The sequence below is a fragment of the Felis catus genome, chromosome D4, assembly GCF_018350175.1.
Source record: "Felis catus isolate Fca126 chromosome D4, F.catus_Fca126_mat1.0, whole genome shotgun sequence".
In the NCBI taxonomy this organism is placed as follows: Eukaryota; Metazoa; Chordata; class Mammalia; order Carnivora; family Felidae; genus Felis; species Felis catus.
Window position 1 is genome coordinate 5128006 of NC_058380.1, and position 24969 is coordinate 5152974.

The 24969-nt window shown below is 43.2% G+C and overlaps 2 long non-coding RNA genes across 4 annotated transcripts in view; one reads left to right on the top strand and one right to left on the bottom strand.

Annotated features, from left to right (window-relative positions):
- Window positions 1–7924: 7924 nt before the first annotated feature.
- On the bottom strand, window positions 7925–12988 carry LOC123381569. Of its 2 annotated transcripts, none has more exons than XR_006588717.1 (3): window positions 12714–12988; window positions 11681–11798; window positions 7925–8287 (listed from the first exon to the last, which is right to left on the bottom strand). It is a non-coding gene; the product is annotated as an uncharacterized LOC123381569 (long non-coding RNA). The 2 variants fall into 2 exon arrangements; XR_006588718.1 differs by lacking the exon at window positions 7925–8287 and adding an exon at window positions 9096–11355.
- A 23-nt stretch (window positions 12989–13011) lies between these two features.
- LOC109493685 overlaps window positions 13012–24969 on the top strand; it is a 38231-nt gene continuing 26273 nt past the window's right edge. Inside the window, exons 1-2 of one of the 2 annotated variants that reach the window (XR_006588716.1) lie at window positions 13012–13590; window positions 13972–14075. This is a non-coding gene — a long non-coding RNA (uncharacterized LOC109493685). The remainder of the gene's footprint in view (window positions 13591–13971; window positions 14076–24969) is intronic. The other variant, XR_002147990.3, reaches the window with a different exon arrangement.

A 24969-nucleotide genomic window follows, 5' to 3' on the forward strand; every position in this document is an offset into this window, starting at 1 on the left:
AAGTGTTCTGTCGACCAAGACATAAGGAATCCAGTGGTAAGCAAAAAATGAGAGTTCCTGTCCCCATGTGATTATCAACTATGGAGTGAGATAGCTTAGGAAAGCAAAACATGCAAACAAGTTATTTTAAATCACAAAATGATTTGAAGGTGAGAAACAGGGTTGGAGAGGAAATTAGTGATGCGTATTTGCATAAGAAAAGGCGCTATGGGAGCTCAGAGCCCAATGCCAGTTGGCCCCAGTGAAGCCGGGCTGAGGAAGCACATTCTAGGTGGAAGGAATAAAAACTGCATGCAAAGACCCAGGCTTCTTTTAAAAATTGGACAAGACCCACTGTGAATGTGGCCGAGTAAAGGAGGGGATGAGAAGGGGCCAGGTGAGTGGAAACTAGGCTAGGGGGGCTTATGAGCACAGATCAGCATGTAGGTCAACTACCCAAGGCAGGGCAAAGAATGACCTCAAAATATCAGAAGGAACAAATCCCTAGAACCCACACACTGCCAAGAAAAATGCCTGGTCCCTCCAGCCAGGCATTTCCATACTGAATGGAAAACCACTCAGTATGTTGGTACTCAGAATGGTACTCAATCCTGAAAAGTGGGGACTCATTAACATCAACCATGCATTGGTTGGACCCCACCTAAAAAGCTTAAAAGCAAGACCCAAAAGGACAAAATTATTTTAAAGTCATTTAATTGCGTCCCAGAACCAAAGGCAAGAATATTTATAGAAATACTAAAATATTCAGCACCAAAAAAGTAAAAATTTCAATGACTGGCATCCATTAGATATTACTAGGTATGCTAAAAAGAGGGACAATTGAACCACAATGAGAAGGCAAAATAATGATCCATTAGAACTGATCCAGAAATGGAGAGATTAAAGCATTAGATGGAAATTAAAATGGATATTATAATTACATTCTATATTTTTGAGAAGTTATAGGAAGGAGTGAACATGTTCAGTAGAGAAAGGAAGGTATACAAAAGATGCAAATCAAATTTCTAGAGATTAAAATAGCTCAGGTCAAAAGTACTTTGGACGGGATCACCTGCAGATTAGGTACTGCAGAAAATAAATAGCGAACTTGAACAAAAAGCAATAGATATTATCCCAAATAAACTCACAAATAAAATTTTAGAAACTTAGAAAAGAAATGAATACCAAGGGGATGAGAAGACAGGCCACAGATAAGGGAGAAAATATTTGTAAAGCACAAATCTAATAAAAGACTCATATAAAAATATACAAAGAACTCTTAAGGCTCAACCTAAAAAAAAAACGGAAGAGTCTCATTTAAAAATCTTAATAAACAAAAAAAACCTTAATAAATGCCTCAACAAAGAAGCTATGAACATGTCAGATAAGCATATGCAAAGATGTTCAATGTCATACATCATTAGGGAATTACAAATTTAAACAACGATAAAGTCCCACAAAAATGTACCTATTAAACACGGCCAAAATCCAGAACACTGACAACATCAAATGTTGGTGAGGATGTGGAGCCACAGGAACTCTACTGCTGGTGGGAATGCAAAATGATACAGCCACTTTGGAAGACACTCTGGCAGTTTCTAAAAAAACTAAATATACACTTAACATGCAACCTGTCAATCAAACTTCTTGGCATATACTCAAATGAGTCGAAAACTTATATACTTACAAAAACCTATACATGAATGTTTGCAGGCTTCTATTCAGAAATTCCCCAAATTGGAAGGAACCAGGATGTCCTTCTTCAGTGGATGGGTAAATAAACCATTCTATACTCATGTTATGGAATATTATTTTTTAGTGATCAAAAGAAATGAACTATCCAGCCATGAAAAGACATGGAAGCACCTTAGGATACATCTTCCTAAGTGAAAGAAGTCGATCTAAAAGGGCTACATACTGTATAATTCCAACTCTATGACATTTTGGAGGGCAGAATTGGAGAGACAGTAAAAAGATCAGTGGTTGTTAGGGGTTTGGGAGGAAAGAGGGATGAACAGTTGGAGCATGAGGATTTTGGAGCAGAAACTATCCTGTATGATATTACGAACTAATACATGTTGTCAGCGTTCCCCAAAGAAAGAGAACTTGCATCGTGTGTGTGTGTGTGTGTGTGTGTGTGTGTGTGTGTGTGTGTGATGGGGAGTTGACTCACACAACAATGGAGGCTGAGAAGTTCCACAATCTGCTGTCTGCAAGCCGGAGACTCAAGAAAACAGGAGGTATAACGCAGTCCCACTCCAGGGACCTGGGAACCAGGAAAACCAGCGATGTAGATTCCAGTCTTGAGGGCAGGAGAAGATGAGAGGAGATGTTCCAGCTCAACAGTGAGGCAGGGGAAAGGGGGAAAATTCTTCCTTCCTCTGGCGCTTATTCTATTCTTATTCTAAGCAGGCCCTCAACAGGTTAGGTGATGCCCACCCACACTGGGGAGAGCAATCTACTTTCCTGAGTCCACCAAGTTCAATACTCATTTCATCTGGAACACCCTCAGAGAGACACCTGGAAATGATGCTTAATCTGGGCACTGCGTGGCCAGTCAAGTTGACACATAAAGTTAGCCATCACAAACAACAAACTCTGTGTCAACGTGACACTCATATGAATCTCCTTAAATAATACTTAACCTCTAAGAAAGACAATAGCAAGGCCATAATTCAACCTGATTCTAACATGACACAACAATCTTACATTCAACAGAAAAGGCACTAGCCCCATCCTCACAAGAGGAGGTAAAGTCCTTGAGTAATATAATGTAAAATCAGTAATGCTTATGTACTATGGTATAAAATAAATTCATCTTGATGTTACATGATAAGGGAATAAGAGAGGGAACCCCCCCACACACACACATACACACACACACACACACACACACACACTCATAACAAAAAAAAGGAGTAAATACTCCTTGCGATGATAGTCCTCATTTTTGTAGCTAGCCATGTGATTGTAGCTGGTATTTGTGACGACTATCTCTTCTGCTGTTCATTCTGTGTTCCCTTAGCTTTTGCAGGCACCCCAGCTGGCCGTGGTTCTTTAGCTGGTGGGGTGACCCAAGCCTTCATTCCTGAATGGTCTGGGTCATTGGTATTCATGCCTAAATCGGGTTGTTGTACGTTTTCCATTGAACCTAATTGCAGAGCATTAGGCCTCACTAAGAGATGCCTTGAGGAATCTCCTGTATATTCCAGATACACTCTCCCACCCTCACTGTGGAATGATAGTCTGCAAGCAGCCCCCTTGGTAGTCAGGATCAATGAACCTTACCTCCCTTCCTTGCCTGTGGATACAGAGGCAGGAGGAGCCCAAGATGGCCGGGTGGCAGTCTTAACTCCACAGTTCAATAGAATCATTTTTGTGACTCCTGGTAGAAGCATTCACCCTTTTGGATCTCAGACTGGCACAGAGCGTAAGATCACAGGAACAAGAAGCAAAAATTTTCTAATGGGTCACCAGGGGTAACAGTGGTACTCCTTCCATTTCAACCCTTTGGTTCCTGGGCCGATGAACACTGGCTATGGAAGAAACAGCACTACAAGATACCGATTCAGATCACATACAACCCTCTGGAGAACCTTACCCAGGACAAGCTTTATCTGAAGGTTATTGTCACCCAGCCAGCACTTAACTGAGTCTTCAAAAGGACATTTAATTGTTCTATCAAGCCAGTTGCTTTAGGATGGCGGGGAACGTGGTATGACCATGAATTCCACAACCATGGGCCCATCGCCACACTTCCTCTGCTATGATGTGTGTTTCTTAATCAGGACGAACGCGGTATGAAATACCATGCCAATGGACAGGGCATTCTGTAAGTCCGGAGGTAATAGTTTTGGCAGAAGTGTTGCATGCAGCAAGTGTCTATTTCAGTGAGCACAAAATGTAGACCCCTACATAATGGAAGCTATCCAATGTCATCAATCTGCCACCAAGTAGCTGGCTTATCACCCTGGGGAATGGGCCATATTGGAGACAGTGTTGGACTCTGCTGTTGGCAGATCGGGCACTCGGTGGTGAGTATGGCCAGGTTGGCCTTGGTGAATGGAAGTTCATGTTGCCGAACCCATGCGTCACCTCCATGATGCCACCATGAGTTGATAAGCTCATTGGGCAATGACAAGTGCGGCTGGGGAAAGAGGCTGACCGGTAGCCACAGAACGAGTCATCCTATGTACTTGATTATTAAAATCCTCCTGTGCTGAGGTTATCCTTGGGTGAGGATTCACATGGAATACGAATATTCTCACATTTTCCGTCCACACAGAGAAGTCTATTCATATACCTGTTCCTCGAATTACCTTATGATCCATTTTCCAGTCAAGTCCCGACCATCCTGCCAAACCATTGGTCACAGCCCATGTCTCTGTATAAAATCACTTGTCTGGCTATTTCTCCCTGCGAGAGTTTGTTTTTCAACCAGGTGAACTGTCTGAAGCTCTGCCCACTGCGGGGATTTCTCTTCACCGCAGTCCTGCAGGGATGTCCCAGAGAAGGTCTGTAGTGCTGCGGTAGTCCACTTTTTGGTGGGGCCTGTATATTATGCAGAACCATCTGTAAACCAGAATTGGGTCTTCTCTTTCTTTGCCAGCTAATTGTAGAAAACTCCTCAAGAGGCCACATGTGCAATGCTGAGAGAGGAAAGGCGGTGTAGCAAGAGTGGGGACCATGGGTATTTGGGTCATGTCTTCACGTAACTTATTTGTGCTTCGGGACCTGCCCTGTACTGATCATGTATACACCACTCCCATTTGATGATGGAGTGCTGCTGTGGAAGCCCAATTTCATGGCTTTGTGGGTAAGAGAGCACTCCGCGTATGATGGACAGCTTGGGTCACATGGTCACTTAGTGGTCATGGTTAAGTGTTCAGTCTCTTGGCCCAATAGCAGGCTAAGAGCTGTTTATCAAAAGGAGAGTGGTTACCTATGGAAGATAGAAGGGCCTTGCTCCAAAATCCTTAGGGCCTGTTCTTTGATCTCCCTATAAGGGCCTGTAAAAGGCTCCAAACAGCAATCCTATCTGCCATTGGCACTTTAAGCACCGCGTGGCCCAAATGGTGCCTCATATGGCCCAGAGCAGCTTGTACAGCAGCCTGGACCTTCTCTTGTTCTGGGTCTCACTCAACACGAGCAGCTTTTTGGGTCACTTGGCAAAAAGGCTGGAGTAACATACTCAAATGAGGAACACGTAGCCTCCAAAATCCAAAGACGGCCACTACCCATCACGCCCCGTTCGTGGTTTTAGGAGGAGTCAGGTGCAACAACTCATCCTTCATCTTTTTTTAAATATTTTTTTAAGTTCATTATTTTTGAGAGACAGAGCACAAGTGGGGGAGGAGCAGAGAGAGAGGGAGACACAGAATCCAAAGCAGGCTCCAGGCTCTAAGCTGTCAGCACAGAGCCTGACGCGGGGCTCGAACTCACGAACCGTGAGATCATGACCTGAGCCGAAGTCAGACGCTCAACTGACCGAGCCACCCAGGCGCCCCCCACTTATCCTTCATCTTCGAAGGGACCTCTCATCATGCCCCACACCCCTAGAAATCTCACTGAGGCAGAAGGCCTCTGCCTATTGTCTGATTTGCTTCCCGCCCTCTGACACACAAATGTCCCACCAATGAGTCTAGAGCAGTGACCACTTCTTTCTCACTAGGTTCAGGCAACATAATGTCATCAACATAATGGACTAGTGTGATATCTTGCGGAAGGGAAAGGCAATCAATCAAGGCCCCTGAGAACGAAATCAGGCTGGAGGGTTGACACGCCCCCGAGGTAGGGCCGTGAAGACATATCGAGGGCCTTGCCAGCTGAAAACGAAATGCATCTGCTGTCGGCCTGGTAGACAAGTAGGGGAAAAAGCCACTTGCCAGATCAGTGGCCGAACGTGAGGTTTCAGAGGATGTGTTAAATTGCTCAAGCGATGAAGCCATGTCCTGGAGTCACTGTCTGGTTAAGCGTGTAATCATCCACTGCCATTCTGGGAGCCAGACAGCGTGTGGCAGAAATCACTGCTGTTTCTCTCAGGTCCTTGATGGGTGCACTGACCTCTGCAGTCCCTCCGGGAATGTGGTCCTTCTCTTGTTTTTCTATTTTCCTACGGAGGGGCAGGGGCTCTTGCGGCTCCCACTTGGCTTTTCCCACATCAGTAGCCCTGACGCTACAGGTCAGGGAGCAAATATGTAGGGGTTCTGCTAGCAGCTAAGTTAGGTCCGTTCCAAACATACATCCCAGAAGCGGGAGAATAACCACAGGATTTGTTTGGGGACCCAGCAGGCCCACTGTGAGACGGAATTGAGCTAAAACTCCGTTGATCACCTGACCCCCATAAGACTTCATTCTGACTTCTGGGCCACCGTGATGTTTTGGGTCTCTTGGAATTAGCATCACTTCAGAGCCGCTGTCCAGAAGTCCTTTAAAGCTCTGATCAGATCCTTCCTTTTCCCCAAGTCACGGTCACTCTGGTACAAGGCGATGGGTCTCTTAGGGGAAAGCTGGGACGAGGAATAACAGTGCGGACTTTCAGTAGTATGCCGGACACCCAGCCTTCCCTTCATTCGAGAGCTTCTGGCTCATGTCATGTCTCGATCGAGGAGCCGTGACTTTCTATTTTATGGTTTAATGTAGGCTTTTGTTCACCTGACCCAAAATTTTCTGCTTATACAGATCACGTAAGAATTTGGTAGGCGTGGGGCGCCCGCGTGGCTCAGTTGGTTAGGTGTCGGCTCTTGAATTCGGCTCAGGTCACCATCTCAAGGTTCGTGAGGTTGAGCCCTGCGTCAGGCTCCGCGCTGAGAGCGCGAAGCCTGCTTGAGGTTCTCTCTCTCTCCCCCTCTTCTCTGCCCCGCCCCCCCTCAAAATAAATAAACTTAAAAACAATTTAGTAGGCTGTAGAGCCAATCAGCGTGGGCCCCGTTTTGGTCCACGTTTTGGTCAACCAACTAACCATTTAGAGCCCCTTCTAATTCCCTGAGCTGTGACATTAAATGCAGAAGCTCTGGACGCTTGTGGGGCTCAGGAAGTTAAGCGTCCCACTTTGGCTCAGGTCATGATCTCACGGTTTGTGAGTTCGAGCCCCGCGTCGGGCTCTGTGCCAACAGCTCGGAGCCTGGAGCCTGCTTTGGAGTCCGGGTCTCCCTCTGTCTCTGCCCCTGCCCCGCTCATGCTGTGTCTCTCTCTCTCAAAAATGAATAAACGTTAAAAAATTTTAAAAAATATTTTAAATGCAGATCTGTTTAAGTTCAGATCCAGACTTTTAATGAGTTCTTTCTTCCATTATCTCACATCCTTACTATCCATTCCCACACACGTTCCTCCTGTATAAATTATAAAACTGTATAAATTTTGTGGGTATAAATTATAAAGCCAAAGTAGTTATTCTAGAGTGTAGCACACCTCCTTATAAGTCATATTGCAGAGGCCATCTCTGCCAGAAGTGAGGAGGACAATAATGCTGATAAAGGAGTCTCACCACAAGAAGGTCTATTCCCCAGCTTCATCAGGATCTTCCCACAGCGCCTGTACCAACTTACAGGATCTTACCCTTTCCCAATCAATGGCCTCATTTTAACAGGAGACCCCCTTCAAGGCTGGGAGTTCAACTTGCATTGTAATTCAACCAGGTGCATGATAAGGTTCTGTGCGTGTGTGCCAGCCCAGTAGCAACAGGAGGTGACGGTCTCCTTTAGGATGCACATAGACACTCTTAGGTCATTTATGTGGCATTTGAACTGGGAATTCGAATCCCTAAGCTCATGCCTTTCTTTCAGCATCTTGTCCAATGACCTTAGGAGCAATCAACCAAAATCATATACGTTAGTTTTCCACAAATGTTCAAAAGTGTTATATAGAGAGTCATTTAGCCTCTTTATAATGTTAGAAGCATCCAATGCAGATATTTTTCATGTTTCTATAAATATTTCACACAATGGACTATCAGTGCTCTCTTTACTACTGAAACAGATTCATTCACATCTTAAAATATCAGATTAGAGAACCAATTCCAGGAAATCTAGAAACAATTCAGAAAACCTACCTTTTTAATTCTGTTTCTCTGGAACCACGGTCAATACCGAGAGAGCGATATCTATATCTATATCTATATCTAATCTATATCTATATATCTATCTCTACACACATATGGAAATTTATTATGTGGAATTGGTTCACATGACTCTGGAGGCTATGAAGTTCCACAGTCTGTTTTCTGCAAGCTGGAGACCCAGGAAAGCTGCTGATGTAATTCAGTCCAAGTCCAAAGGCCTCAGAACCAGGGGAGATGATGGTATAAATCCTAGTCCAAGAGCAGGAGAAAATGAAATGAGATGTTCCAGCTTAAGCAATGAGACAGGAAAAAAAAGGATAAATTTCTCCCTCCTCTATCTCTTGTTCTATTCAAGCCTTCAACAGAGATGGACATTATGTAAAGATAAAAGGGTCAACTCTACCAAAAAGATGTAACAATCCTAAATATATATGCACCAAACAACAGAGCCATGAAATATGTAAGGCAAAAACTGATGGAACTGAAAGGAGAAATATACAAATCAACAGTTATAGTTGGGAGATTTCAACATTCCTCTTTCAACAATTAATTGATAGAAAAGCTAGACAGAAAATTAGCAAGAATATGGACTAACTCAACAACACCATGAATCAATGGGATTTTATTGATATTTATACAACACTCCACCTGCCAATAGCAGAAAACACATTCTTGTCAGAATGTAAACCAGAAAAGACCATATCCTAAGCAATGAAATTAATCTCAACAAATTTAAAAGAATTTAAATCATGTACAATGTGTCCTTCATCCAAAATGGAATCAAACCAGAAATATAAAATAAAGATAACAGGCAAATTTCCACTTAGGAAATAAACAATACACCTCTAATTTCAAGGGAATTTCAAGGGAAATAATAAAATGCATTAAACTGTAAAATAAACTGTAATAAAATAAAACTGTAAAATAAAGATAATAGGAACATTTCCACTTAGAAAATAAACAATACACCTCTAATTTCAAGAAATTTCAAGGGAAATAATAAAATACATTAAACTGTATAAAAATAAAAATATAACATATCAAACTTTGTGGAACAGGCAAAGCCTTTGTTGAGAAGGAAATTTATTTTATTAAATGCGTATAATTAGAAAAGAAAAAAAGCTTCAAAAAATCTAAGCTATCGTATCAAGAAACTAAAAGAATAGTTGCAAAATAAAGTCAAGGCAAGCAGAAGGAAGGGAATCATAAGAACAGAAATGAATAAAATAGAAAAGGAAAATAGAGACTAGCAACGAAAACAAGCTGATTCTCTGAAAAGATCACTATAATTGACAATCCTCTACTAACTGACATAGACAAAAAAGCAAGTTACCAATACCTGGGATACGGGCTATCACTACAGACCCCGGAGATGTGAAAATGATACTAGGAGAATACTTTGAACAGTTCCACCCACATACATCTGATAATTTAGAGAAAATAGATCAGTGCTACAATACTCCCCCGTCCCCATAAACCAGACATTACCACAACTCACCCAACATGGACTGCCTCACTTGAAGAGCCCTAAACCTATATTAAGGATATTTAATTCATAACCGAAAAAACTTCCAACAGCAAAATTTCCAGGCCCAGATGTTTTTACTGGAGAATTCTACCAGATGTTCATAGAAGAATTAGCATCAATCTCCACAATCCCTTCCAGAAAGTCGACAAAGAGAATGGTTCCCGGTTCATATCATAAGGCTAGTAGTACCTTGATATAAAAACCAGGCTGTACGCAGACTCTTAACTGTAGAGAACGAACTGATGGTCACCAGAGGGGAGGAGGGTGGGGGGATGGGTGAAATACACGATGGAGATGAAGGAGTCCACCTGTGATGAGCACAGGGTGATGTACGGAAATGTTGAATCGCTACAGCGTGCCCTTGAAACTAATAGTACACTCTATGTTAACTAATTGGAATTTGAATAAAAAAACTTAAAAAAACCAGATTGTACAAAAGAGGAAAACTGCAGATCAACGGCCCTCATAAACATAGGTGTAAAAGTCCTTAACAAAACATGAGCAAACAGAATTTGACAATATATAAAAGGAATCATACACCGTGTCCAAATGGGGTTTATTCTGGTGATTGCACTCCTAGGCATTTATCCAAGTGCTATTAAAACTTAAGTCCATGCAGATATGTGCTCATGATTGTTTATAGCGTCTTTATTTGTAATAACCATAAACTGGAATCAACCAAATAGTCCAGAATAAGTGAACGGTTAAACCATAGCATACGAATACCCCAGATCACTATTCCACAATCAAATGATCAACTGTTGATATGTGCAGGTACTTGGCTGGATCTCAAAGACCTTAGGCCGAATGATGAAAGCTAATTTTTGAGTTGGCTTTTGAAAGGCACATCTTGTAGGAGTCCATTTATACAGCGTTCTTGAAATGACAGAATGACAAAAAAGGAGACAGGTAGATGACTGCTGGGTTGTAGGGATGGATGGTGGATGGGGCTGGGGTGGGGAGGAGGGCGTGCGTGGCTGCAAAAGGGAGATCTTTGTGGTGATGGAGCAGTTATGTGTCCAGATTGTGGTGGTGGCTACACGTGCAATAAAATGACACAGGTACATCGTACCAATGTCAGTTTCCTAGTTTTGATAGTGTTCCGATGTTACGTAAGATGCAACCACTCGGGGAAACTGGATGAAGATTATATGGAGCTTTTTTTGCTTTATTTTCGCAACTTCCTGCCAATCTCTAATTATTTCCAAACAAAACAATTAAGAAAGCAATGCATGGGGCACCTGGGTGGCTCTGTCAGTTGAGAGACCAATTCTTGCTTTCGGCTCAGGTCACGATCCCAGGATCGTGGGATCGAGTCCTGTGTTGGGCCTGCTTGAGATTCTCTCTCTCTCTCCCTCTGCCCCCTCCCACTCGTGTGTGTGCTCTCTCTCTCTCTCAAAAAAAATCGATGTGCTACAATAAGAAAAATTCTATGTAAAAGTGTTTTTTGAGAGCGCTCACCTGTTCAAGAGAGTTTCAACTTTGAGGCAGTCAGTTTATCATTGGTAATATAATAAAAGAAGCACAGTTTTTGTAAGGGGACTATATTTCAGGGAGAATTTAATGTAACTTTTGACACACTGTATTAGAAATATTACTCTGCTGAATAATATTTGCTCACTTTTGAGATAGGTTAACCATGTGCAGATAAATCTAGTAATCAACGAGTAACGTCAGGACAGGAAGGCAGTCTCTTAAGACACGCGACATTGGGCTATATGGAATTTTTCATTAATTTAAGCAATTTTGTAGAGCTCTGATGTCCAGATCAGTGACAAGTCCAATGCTCCTGAAATTTAAAGAGGACCATAAAAGGTTTACACAGTAAATTGCAGCAAACGAATTCAATGACGAACACAGAGTTGTGGAGCTGGCGGAGAATTTAGCCTTCGCGCAGAGACATTTTCTGGGACACTCTGAAGAGATCTGGTGACATTTCCAAGTTCGCCCGGAACTGGGGACTGGCCAAGTCCAAGACTATTTGGCCCCGGACCCGCGATCTTCCCTGAGAGCCATCCTCTGTCCTTCCCCCCCCTGGCGCCCTCTGTCCTCACCCACTGCCTTCACGCCTGGGTGTGAGGTTTCTGCCAGACGTTGGGGCACAGAGAGCCTACCTTGCATGCGTCCCCCGCACACGTGCCTGATGGCAGGCTGGCTCCGCACTGTCTCTGAAGGATCAGTCCTCAATGAGTCCCATTCCAGCTAACGAGCTTCTCTGCAGCTTAAAATACTCTAGTCAGAAGAAAGAGAAATATTTTAGAAAGTGTCTAATTGGAGCTCTCCCAATCACATATTTTTTTCATCAGGAGCCTTTGTATTTCGAGCTTTCGTAAGCCCGGTTATTCTGAGACACAATTTTACCGAGGAAGGAGAGAGTGGTTGTTTTTTTCTCTTTTAATTTGATTGTACTCCTTCATCCTCTTAGTTGCATGTTATCGAGTGTACCAGACCAAAACCATTCACATGTTCATATTTACATGGGGAAAGATTTACTTGAAAAGGGTTCTAGTAGGGACACCTGGGTGGCTCAGACGGTTAAGTGTCTCCAGCTCTTGGATTCAGCTCAGGTCGTGATCTCATGGATTCATGAGTTGGAGCCCCACGTTGGGCTCCAGTCTGACAGTGCAGAGCCTGCTTGGGATTCTCTCCCCCCCCCTTTCTCTCTCTCTCTCTCTCCCTCCCCCCTCCCTACCCCCAGGGTGCTGTCTCTGTCTCTCTCAAAATAAATCAAATTTTAAAAAAGGTTGTTTTAATGCATTCTCACTATCAAAATTAAGGCAATACCTCCTGCAAGAGGGTGGGAAACGTGGCCACTATTTCCCTGTAAAACCCAATGCGACGTTGGCCAAGTGGCGGGCACTCGATGAGCGTGGGCCTGCGACCGGGCCTGGGGACCAGGTCTGGGACGAGACCCCCGCCGGGGCAGCTGGTCCCCGAGGCTACTCCCTCATCTGTCATCTGTGTCATTACCGGCTTGGCCAGGAGCCCGTTCAGCTTACGTGCGTGATGATTCTATCCCACCGGTTCTCGAGGGGGAGGGGAAATGACTTCAAAAGCAGCTGAAGAAGAAAACAAGGAAACCCCGCCAGACCTCCTCTGGGGGAGGATTACTATTCCTATTTTGGATGCTGTCCCTAAAATCCCTACCCGTGGCCGGCCAGTAAAGCGCTTCTCGGTGAGCACACGCCCCATCCCTGGACCGCTGGCGGGGAAAACGCACAGCGCTGCCTCCACCTGCTTTTTCTATGCCGAGTGTCAGAGACGAGGCCCCTGTAACGACTCCGCTTTTGCAACAGGCCCCGGATAACCAGAAAGTGTGGCATTCACGCGTCCCCGAGTCGCGATCATCAGGCCGGTTCTGCGGTGAATGAGTCACGTGAGCCCCGTGGGGCCCACTTCCGGCCACTGAAAAGAACATTGACGGCGCATGACCGGAAGCTCTCAGGGGGTCCCGGCTTGCTTCTGCGAGCCGCTGGGGAGCAAGGAACGGACGTGTCAACTGCGGGATCGGCTGTTACATTCCGGAGGCTTGGCTTCATGTCGATCGTGGATGGAGGCAGAGTCCCCTTCTGGGAGCTGCTGACGGCCACCAGCTAGAAGGCATAAGCCTCGGACTCGGCCGATGCCATCCTCCAACTCGAGACGCGAGCTGGACCAAGTGGGGCAAAGACAAAGGAGCGGCTGGACTTCATCGTGGTGAAGGCCGCTGTTCTCCCGAGTGCGGGGGGCAGTGGCCCGTCCGGCTGTCTGTCGGTGCCCTGGGTTGCATCCTGACCGATTCCCTGGCGTATTGTTTTACAGGAGCAGGTTAGCACTCGAACTAGCGACCGCTTTCACTTATGAACCATTTAATGATCTGCTCACAAACCCTTTTCTTCCTGCCCCCGAGTTGGGGACCCTGGATTTAGAAACTGTCGGACCCCCGGGGTGAGGGCTGCTTGCTTCCACCCCCAAACGCAACAGTGCTCCCCCTGCATTGAAGCCCCGACTGCCTCCTGGGATACCAGTCACTGCAAATCACTGGGTAAGTTGGGGGGGAAAGGGTTATGGGATGGGCAGGAGGAATCCATCCCGATTATCAAGGGATCCTGTGTCTTGCCTCCCTACATTCTACATCTGGTTAATATTAAGGTCTCAGATTCCTCTGAAATGGAAGTCTGGGTCAGGATAGCGGGGAAAGAAGCCAACGGGCTGAGTGCTGCCTGAGAGCAAAGCAAAGCATGCAGAGAGCAGAGAGTGGCCGAAGGGCGTCACGATGCCAGGACTGTTGCAGAAGTACATGCTGACACTGAATTTCCTTCCACGCTCTGGAGCTAACTTCCCTTCCCCCTCCCCTTGCTTTGTGAAACGTTCATGTAGACTTCTTTATGGATGGTTACATTCACTGTTACTCTGTGGGTTTCAGAGGAGGGAGCTGTGCCCGTGACCATCTTGGAGGAGAGAACTGGGTGGGGCCCAGCGACCCTAGCCCTGGGACAGGAAGCAGAGACTGGAGACTTCCTGCTTTTGGTAAGTCAGTGCGGCACTCTTTACCGTTCAGAAGATAACTACGCTGTTAACCCCCAACATTTGAAGTGTCTCTAATTCTGTGTATAAGAATGCGTATGAATTTTGGGAGGCTGTGCCTGTTCTTTTTGGTCTGTTCGGTACCCACCCACCGGCCCTGGCTCTGACGAATTTCCCCAGATGTGTTCTCCTAAGGAGAGGCACCGTGCTACCTGCTGCAGAGAAAGTCAGGACATGTGAGTAGGATCCCGGAGCCCCCATGAGCTGAGCCAGTGAGACTCTGGGGCAAAGATGAATCCATACACTCCTCCCAGCAAGAGGGACCACCTCCTGGGCCTAGGGTGTGGAATAGTTAGGCCACAAGGTATATTTCCATATCTTTATAAATTCTAGAGGAACACAGGTTTATGAGAAGCCACGAAACGGAAGCAGTTCTCAGAACTACGTCCTGGGATGGAAAGATACAAGCCTAACCCAGTTGTAAATTCAGACTCAGTTCTGAAAGATGCTTACGATTCAGATACCGAAGATGTTCTGAGGGTTTTCTGTCAAACCCTCGGGGAAACAAGAATTCCATATTCTTTGAAGGAGGATGAGAAAAAGACAGCACGCGGACGCGTTCCAAATTTTGAAGTTTTAACTGCAACTAAATGTGAACATGGATCATATGCTTCCCTCCAAACAGACTACATTTAATTGAGAGTAGGAACTCAAAGTCTGTTCCAAGGAGGATGGAGCCTATTTAGAGAAATCAAGAAGGTCACTTTATTTTATTTTATTTTAGTCCTTAGTCTCTTACCTACCAGCTCCTTGGATACTCACAGCATCTTTATACTCATATTTACAGATGAGGAACCGACACGCCGCGAGGTTAAATGACTCCAAAGTCGCACACCTGGTGTCAAAGATAATTGTCAGGGTGAACCTCTTAGCGCCATTTGACTTTCTAAGCTTCGTGCCTGTACTTTTTTTTTGTAACTAAAATTTTTAAAAATTCCACTTGAAGATAGATTTATTTCCTCCCATTATATGTTTCTGGGTCTAACAGTTGCAATATTAGGCTTGCAAACATTGACGCAAAATTAGATCCAAAGATGTTATGCCACGTTTTAAATTCACGTGTGTAACATCAGTCACAGGCTTTGAGAAGTGACCTTTTTGTTAGCCAGAACTCCTTGCATTAAATTCTATTCAGGAATCACAGCCTATTGTCTTAATGCATCTTTAAATAGGATTACCAGAGTGGCTGGGCATACCTATGCTTGAAACATTATTTGTCTAATTGCTTCTGCCTAATTAAGAGGTACATATTACGACAGATTTCAAATTGATTTCAAATTAAGTAAGATCTCGGAAAACGAGGACTAACGTAAACTGAATAAATTTGCTTCTTGTTTTTGCTCTTTCCTTTTTTTTCCCCTTTTCTTTTCCTTTGAGGAATTTCATATCTGTTTTTTCAGAGGAAATCAGGAAACCATACACATGTTAAATAAAGTTCTATCCAGATCATAAGATCTACGCTTCAGATGAAAAAGGCTTTATAAATAATCTTGCTTTTTTTGCAATGTTTGTAATAATTCAGGTCATTCCTTCTGGCCAGTCGTATCATCTAGATAAAAAAAAAAATTGTCCAATCTTTGGTATTAACTTAGTACTTACGGAATATTACATAATGCAGTGCAGTCCAATTTATGGGATGAAACACGAATTTAAATAATTGAATATGGTTTATTTCACCTGTATTTCTTCTACACAGATACGCATACATGTTAAGAGTTGAGCCTTATTGACTTTACACGGACATATCTTTTTACTGAGTCTGATGACTAAAATAAAGGTTCAGAAATGGATTTTGGCTAACAAGTACATTTACATCTATACATATATTATGAAAATACTTTCATTCTATTCTCTGAAACATTACGTACACATCTTTTGCCTGGAGATACTTCCTATGTGAGTCAGCGTTCTTAAAATATATGCTAATAGGTAATGGTCAATGTGCTACAAACATCATTGAGTTAGCATTGAGGTAACCTTCCAGTTACCTCCTTGCAGTTTTCATAGATTATAAGATATAAAACACTGTATTTTGCCCCATTCAGACTTACCATGCACAAGCACTGTCAGTTTTAGCCTGCAGTGTTTCTTCTAACATGTCCACACACACACAAATAATAATAATAAAGTAGGCGCCTATATGCAGAAATTTCTCCAACCCTTCCAGAATGTAAATAATTGATCTATATGCATATGTAATAAGAAAGCTTTAAGAAAGGTGCCTTTGAAATTCAATTGCTTATCCAAATGTTTCTGGAGTAATACATTTGGAGACTATGACTAGAATTTATAACGGCACAGGTTTTTACTGTCAGGTGGTTAAATGCCCTCGTCATAAAGTTACAGTGAAGTCACACCTGCAGAATGTACATGGGAGAGGTGTCACAAATGGACGTCCTCTCCTTGTGACATCACCACCACTGTCTCTTTTAGTCTCTTAAATTCAAACAGGTAATTGACCGATGCCCTCAAACCATCTATATGAGACTCCTCAAGTTTAGATCCGGTCCCCCAGGATCTAAGATTTAATCCCCAACACGAGGGTGGGGGTGTCCTACAAGGCTGAAAAGTACACTGACATGCGATCTTCATTTGGTGAGATGAGAGTGAGCTTGGGCTGGAAACTATGGTAGAAAGCATATGAATCACCTCGAAATACCAGCTGTCTAAACATCCCTATTACGTTAGATTCCCAGGTTAAAATTAAGAACTCAGGAAACAACAGGCGTTGGTGAGGATGCGGAGAAAGGGGAACCCTTTTGCACTGCTGGTGGGAATCCAAACTGGTGCAGCCACCCTGGGGAACAGTATGGAGGTTCCTCAAAAAATTAAAAATAGATGGGGCGCCTGGGTGGCTCAGTCGGTTGAGCGTCCGACTTCAGCTCAGGTCATGATCTCGTGGTCTGTGGGTTCGAGCCCCGCGTCGGGCTCTGTGCTGACAGCTCGGAGCCTGGAGCCTGCTTCGGATTCTGTGTCTCCCTCTCTCTCTGCACCCCCCCCCCACACTCACGCTTTGTTTCTCTGTCTCTCAAAAATGAATAAATGTTTTAAAAAATTAAGAAAAATTAAAAATAGAGTTACCCTATGACCCAGCAATTGCACTACTAGGTATTTATCAAAAGGATACAAAAATGCTGGTTCGAAGGGACACAATGTACCCTAATGTTTATAGCAGCGCTATCAACAATAGCCAAACTATGGAAAGAGCCCAAATGTCCATCGACTGATGAATGGATAAAGAAGATATATGTATATGTGTGTGTGTGTGTGTGTGTGTGTGTGTGTGTGTGTGTGTGTAAAATGGAATATTACTCAGTCACCAAAAAGAATGAAATCTTGCATTTGCAGTGATATGGATGGAACTAGAATGTATTATGCTAAGCGAAATAAGTCAGAGAAAGGCAAATATACGATTTCAGTCCTATGTGGAACTTAACAAACACAACAGATGAACACAGGGGACGGGAAGGAAAAATAAGATAAAAACAGAGAGGGAGACAAACCATAAGACACTCTTCAATGCAGAGAACAAACTGGGGGTTGCTGGAGGGAAGGGGGGAGGGGGGAGGGGCTACATGGGGGATGGGCATTGTCTGGATGAGCAGCAGGTCCTGTATGTAAGTGACGAATCACTAAGTTCCATTCCTGAGACCATTATTTCACTATATGTTAACTAACTTGGATTCAAATAAATTAAAAAATAATAAACTAGGAATAGATACGAAAAAAAGTTAGATTCCCACATGATATTTAAAAATAACCAGCAAGTAATCATATTATCAGTTTTAGCTCTGAGAATCTTTTATAAGATAGCCTCCGTCTAAAGGAATCACACTCATTCAATTTCAGTCACGTAAGAGAATGCAGTTCTGTGCAAATTGTCAGATACACACCCCAAAATTAAACAACCGCATACAGTAATTGGGAGAATTCATTTTCCAAACCTTCTTCCTCTCTCTGTTGCTCTCATGTTTCTTCTTTCTAACATCTAATCTCTCTTCTCGGCAAGTCCTCCACAGTAAGACAGAGCTTATTTTGTGAATCCCTGTAATCTGAACGATCGTCTCCTTTTTCATTCTTCCCATTACTTCTGATGACAAAGCCACCGCTGTTACTGAGCTGATGGCAATAATGGATGTTTGTGCTGGCTCTATCTTTTGTACTCCCTTCTTTGAAGGGGGGCCCTGGGCTGAGCTGGTAGCCTGTTGAAGGAGGATGTGCTCTCTGCCCGAGTGTGGGGGGGGCGGGGATACAGTAATTGTTTCTCTTCAAAAACAAATGCTCAAAACTTCACCCCAAATTAACATTGTAAACAACTTCCACGTCATCAATAATGACATTTGAAAATCTGGTTCTAACAGTCCGGGGAAGGAGAGGAAGGACAATGTTTTAAGGGCTCTTGCCTTTAAAGGATTCTCGAAACCTTCACCGAAATCTGTAAAACATTGATGTTCACTCTGGAGTTTTATACTTTTAAACATTATTGACTTTCTGGTAAGAAGGCAGATGTTAAGACCTTAGAACGTGCACTCTGGCAAGAGGCAAACTATTAAATGCTGTTCGTTGAACTTTGTAACATAGATCTAGGACTTTCAATTTATTTTACCAGCTGTATTGAGGTATAATTCACATATCGCCCAGTGTACCACTTACAGTGCACAATTCGGTAGTTTCTGGCACATTCACAGAGTTTGCAACCAACCCCACCGTTAATTTCAGGACATTTTCATCGCCCCAGAAAGGAATCCCGTACCCTTGGGTGGTCACCCAACCATCTCAAGACCCGAGCCTAAGCCCCCACTAATTCACTTTGTTCAAGCCTCTGAAACCTTCATGAATCAGCACTTTGATATAAATCTCCAACTCTCTGCCACTATTATTTGAATTTAAGAATTTTATTTTGGGGCGCCTGGGTGGCTCAAGTCGGTTGAGTGGCCGACCTCGGCTCAGGTCATGATCTCGCGGTTCGTGAGTTCGAGCCCCGCGTCGGGCTCTGGGTTGACGGCTCAGAGCCTGGAGCCTGTTTCAGATTCTGTGTCTCCCTCTCTCTGACCCTCCCCCGTTCATGCTCTGTCTCTCTCTGTCTCAAAAATAAATAAACGTTAAAAAAAAAAGAATTTTATTTTTTGAGCAGTTTTGGGTTTATAGAAATATTGAGCAGAATGGACAGAGTTCCCATATACTCACTTCAGCCTTGCAACACCCTCGTCCCCTTTTCTCTGTTACTAACGTGTTGTATTAGTGGTACGTTTGTTACAACTGATGAGTCAGTACTGAAACACAATTGTTAATTGAAATTTACATCAGGGTTCACTCTTTGTGTTGTACATTCTATGGGTTTTGACAAATGTATAACGTCATGTATTCACCATTGCAGTCTCATACAGCGTAGTTTCTTTTTTTAAAAAAAAAAGTTTATTTATTTATTTTGAAAGAGAGAGAGAGAGAGAGAGAGAGAGAGAGAGCAGGGAAAAGGCAGAGGGAGAGAGAGAGAATCCCAACCAGGCTCTAGGCTGCCAGTGAAAAGCCCGACTTCTGGCTCGAGCCCATGGACCGTGAGATCATGACCTGAGCTGACCACCAAGACTCGGATGCTTAACCCACCGAGCCAGCCAGGCGCCCCCAGAGTAGTTTGACTGTCCTAAAAATTCTTGCAATCTATCTGTTCATCCCTCCTTCCCTTGCTCTTAGCCCCTGGAAACCACTGATCTTTTTACTGTCTTCATAGTTTTGCTTTTTTCTGCAATGCCATATGGCTGGAAGAATATAATATGTAGCCTTTTCAGACAGGCTTCTTACACTTAGCAATATGCTTTTAGGGTTCCTCTGTCTTTTTTTTTCTCACTTGATAGCTCTTTTTTTTTTAATTGTGGAATAGGATTCTGTTGTCTGAATATAACATATTGGTTTATCCATTCATCTACGGAAGGTACATACAGAGGAGTGTGATTGGTGGATCGTATAATTGGAATATGTTTAATTTTGTAAGAAACTGACAAACTGTCTTCCAAAGTGGCTGTACCATTTCAGGGCGCCTGGGTGGCTCAGTGGATTAAGCATCCGGCTTCAGCTCAGGTCATGATGTCACGGTCCGTGAGTTCGAGCCCCGCGTCGGGCTCTGCGCTGACAGCTCAGAGCCTGGAACCTGTTCCGGATTCTGTGGTCTCCCTCTCTCTCTGACCCTCCCCCGTTCATGCTCTGTCTCTCTCTGTCTCAAAAATAAAAAATAAAAAAAAAAAAACAACACACGTCAAAGTGGCTGTACCATTTTGCATTCCCACTAGTCTGTGGTTTCCCGGAAGTTTTTAACTTAGTGAAATCCAAGTTATCAATTTTTTTCATTCGAGAATTGTGCTTTTAGTATTGTGTCTAAAGAAGTCATTGCCCGGCCCTGGGTGACCTAGATTTTTCTCCTCTGTTAAAGAGCTTTGTGTGTTACATTTAGGTCTGTGATCCTTTTTGAGTTAATTTTTGTGAAAGGCAGAATTGCCTTTGCTCCTTTGTCAAAGATCAGTTGACTGTATTTGTATGGTTCTATTTCTGGGCTCTCTATTCAGTTCCATTGATCTATTTGTCTCTTCTTTTGCCAATATCACATGGCCTTAATGACTGTAATTTTATAGTAAGTGTTGATGATGGGTGGTGGCAAGCCTCCAGCCTTGTTCTTCTCCCTCAATATTATGTTGGCTACTCTGTTTTTTTATGAACTTTGGAATACGTTTGTCAATATCCAGAAAATAACTTGCCGGGGTTTTGATTTGGATTCATTGAGTCGGTAGATCAAGTTGGGAAGATATGACACCTTAACAATTTTTGATCTTCCTATAAAAGGAGAATGAACTCTCTCTCCATGTATTTAAATACCCTTTTGTGCCTTTATCAGAGGTGTGTGGCTTTTAATCATGTATATCTTGTACCTAGTTTGTTAGATTTATGCCCAGCTATTTCATTCTTTTGGTGCTAATGTAAATGATACCTTGTTTTTAATTTAAAGCCCAAGTATACAATGCTGGTATATAGGAAAGCAATCAACTTTTGTATGTGAAAATATATCCTGCAATCTTGCCGTAAGTGTTTTTGGGTTACCAGAATTTTTTGTTGATTCTATAAGATTTTCTGCATAGATGATCTTGTCATCTGGGAACGAAGACAGTTTATTTCTCCCCTTCCAATCTATTTACGTTTTATGCCCTTTTCTTTCTAGTTGTATTGGCTGTGACTTCCAGACAAGGTTGAAAAGGAGGGGCGACAGGGGAGGTGGTTGCCTTGTCCCTGACCTTAGCGGGAGGCCTCTAGTTTGTTACCAGTAAGGATTATGTTTGACGCGGACTTTTGGTAAATGCTTGTTACCGAATTGCAATAGTTCTCTCTATTTCTACGTTGCTGCAAGTTTTCACCGTGAATAAATGATGTGTTTTGTCAGATTCTCTTTCTGCATCTTCTGATGTGATCATATCGTTTTTCTGCTTTAGCCTGTTGAGATGACAAATTTCACTAATTGGCTTTCTAACATTGAACCAGTCTTGCACACCTGGAATAAATCCCTCTTGGGCCTGGTATAGAATTCTTTTCATATCTTGTTGGATATGATTTGCTACTAGTTTATTGAGGACTTTGGTGTCCATATCCATTAAAGATATCTGTCTGAATTTTTCTTGTGTTGTAAGACTTTAGATATTTTTTTTTAAAAGAAAGAGAGAGTGAGGGGCACCTGGGTCGCTCCGTCGGTTAAGCATCCGACTTCGGCTCAGGTCATGATCTCACGGCCCGTGAGTTAGAACCCCACCGTCGGGCTCTGTGCTGACAGCTCAGAGCCTGGAGCCTGTTTCGGATTCTGTGTCTCCCTCTCTCTCTTAACCTCCCCTGTTCATACTCTGTCTCTCTCTGTCTCAAAAATAAATAAACATGGGGCGCCTGGGTGGCTCAGTCGGTTGAGCGTCCGACTTCAGCCAGGTCACAATCTCGCGGTGCGTGAGTTCGAGCCCCGCGTCGGGCTCTGGGCTGATGGCTCAGAGCCTGGAGCCTGTTTCCGATTCTGTGTCTCCCTCTCTCTCTGCCCCTCCCCCGTTCATGCTCTGTCTCTCTCTGTCTCAAAAATAAATAAACATTAAAAAAATTAAAAAAAAAATAAACATTAAAAAAAAAGAAAGAAAGAGAGAGTGCACATGTGGGTACAAGTGGGGGAGGGGCAGAGGGAGAGGAACGGAGAGAATCTTCAGCAGGCTCCACACTCAGCGCAGAGCCCAATGCAGGACTCAATCTCATGACCCTGGGATCACGACCTGAGCCAAAGTCAAGTGTTGAGCGCTTAACCGACTGAGCCACACAGGCACCCCTCTGTGTTTTTGATACCAGGGTGATACTGACCTCATAAAATGTATTAAGACGTATGCATTTTTGTTCTATGTTTTTGGAAAAGATTTTAGAAAATAAGCGTAATTTTTTCCCCTAAAATGTTTGGTAAAATTCACCAACGAACCCATCTGGCCCTCGTGTTTTCTGTTTGTCAGATACTAAGCATTGATTCAAATTCTTTAATAGAGGGCTAGACAGACTGTCCATTTCCCTGTGTGACCTTTGGTGCTGAGCAAATGGATATCGCCATGCAAGAAAGAGATGTAGACAAAAACTTCACACCTTGCACATATATTGACTCATGGGGGTGCCTGGGGGGGTCAGTTAAACATCCGACTCTTGATTCAGCTCAGGTCATGATCTCATGGTGTGTGGGGTCAAGCCCCGCGTGAGGCTCTGTGCTGACAGTGTGGAGCCTACTTAGGATTCCTTCTCTCTTCTCTCTCTCTGCCTGTCCTTGCTCTCTCTCTCTCTCTCTCTCTCTCAAAAATAAATAAATAAATATGTTAAAAGACAGATCCAAGAATTCAATATAAAATGCAATGGAACTTTACGAAAATTAAGTACTCCTGCTCTGAGAAAGACACTGTTAATAGAATGAAAAGTCAAGCCATAGTCTGGGAAAAAATATTTGCGAAAACATGTGCCCGATAAAGGGTTGATATCCAAAATATAGGAAGAATCTTTTTTTTACAACATTTAAAAAAATTTATTTATTTGTTTCCAAAGGAAAAGAGAGTGAGCATAAGCAGAGGAGGGGCAGAGAGAGAGAGAGAGAGAGAGAGAGAGAGAGCATGAGCAGGACAGGCACAGAGAGAGAGAGAGGGAGAGAGAGAATCCCAAGCAGGCTCCGCACTGTCAGCACAGACGGTGGGCTCCAACTCACAAACCATGAGGTCACGACCTGAGCCGGAAACCAAGACTTGGATGCCTAACCGTCTGAGGCACGCAGGTGCCCCCCAAATACACAAACAATCTTTAACCCTCAACAATCGATTAAAACTGGGCGAAAAAAAAAGTCTGAAGAGACACCTCATTAGAGAAGATACACAGATGACAAATAAGCTTATGACAAGATGCTTAACATCGTATGTCACTAGGGGATTGTAAATTAAATCAGCGGTGAGATGTCACCACATGCCTAACAGAATTATGTAAAATCCAGAACCCTGATAATACCACACGTTCTTGCGGAGCAAGAACTCTCACTTACGGCTGGTGGGAATGCAAAATGGTGCCACCTCTAGGGAAGACAGTTTGGCAATTTCTTACAAAATCCATTTACGCTTACCATATCATCAAGCAATTGTACCCAAAGGTGTGGAAGGCCTCTGTTGCACAAAACCTGCACGTGAATGCTTATAACAGCTTTATTTTATACTTGTCAAACTGAGAAGCAGTCGCGACGTCCTCCGTGGGTAAGTGGACACATACACATCCAGGCGATGGAATGTGAGTCAGCAGACTAAAGACATGAGCTGGTAGGTCACAAAAACACGCGGAGGAGGAAACTTAAAAGCATATCACAAAGTATAAGAAACAATCTGAAGAGGCCCCGTACCGAATGATTTCAACTCTAGGGCATTCTGGGAAAAGCTGGTGGAAGAATCAGTGGTTGCAGGGGTGAGGCATAGGGGCTGGAAGGCAATGGAAGTATCCTGTGTTTGTCATGGTGGACGTGTGTCAAGCCTGTAGAATACACAACACAAAGAATGAACCCTAATGTCAACCATGGCAACAATAATGTGTTAATATTGGTTCATCAGGTGCAATAAATGTGTTCTATATATATATATATGTATATGTGTATATATATATATATATACATATTTATATACATGCTATTTCTTGTATATATATTTTCCATGTAGAAAAATAAACAATAAGCTAAAGACTTGGGTTTTTTTGAGAAGGAAACTGGTGATAAGAGCTATGAAAAGTGTCTTACTGCCTTGCACATTGGCAAATGTGTTCATTGCCCAAAACGGTACAGTCTTAGATTGATGGAACTTCATCGGATTCTTGAAATTCTAGAGTGTCTACTCTATTTCTGAAAAATAAAAAAAAATACATACATATATATTATGTGATAATCGTAGAAGTAGATACCAAACTGGTATTTATAATTAAAGTTTTGAATGTCATATAACAAGCTGTTCTTTGGGGGAGCCTGGGTGGCTCAGTCAGTTAAGCGTCTGACTATGGATTTCGGCTCAAGTCATGATGTCAGTGTTGTGAGATCGAGCTCCCCATTGGGAGTGGAGTCTGCTTGGGCTTCTCTCTCTCCCTGTCTCTCTGCCTCTCCCCCATTCATGCACGCATGTGCTCGCGCAATCTCTCTCTCTCTCTCTCTCTCTCTCACTCTTATGAATAAATAACCTTCGGAAAAACAGCTTTTCTTTGAATTGTTTCTACATGAGGTAAAGCAGTGTTTTTCTGTTTGTTTAATTAAAACTATCTCCGTAGTTTGAAAATATTTTTT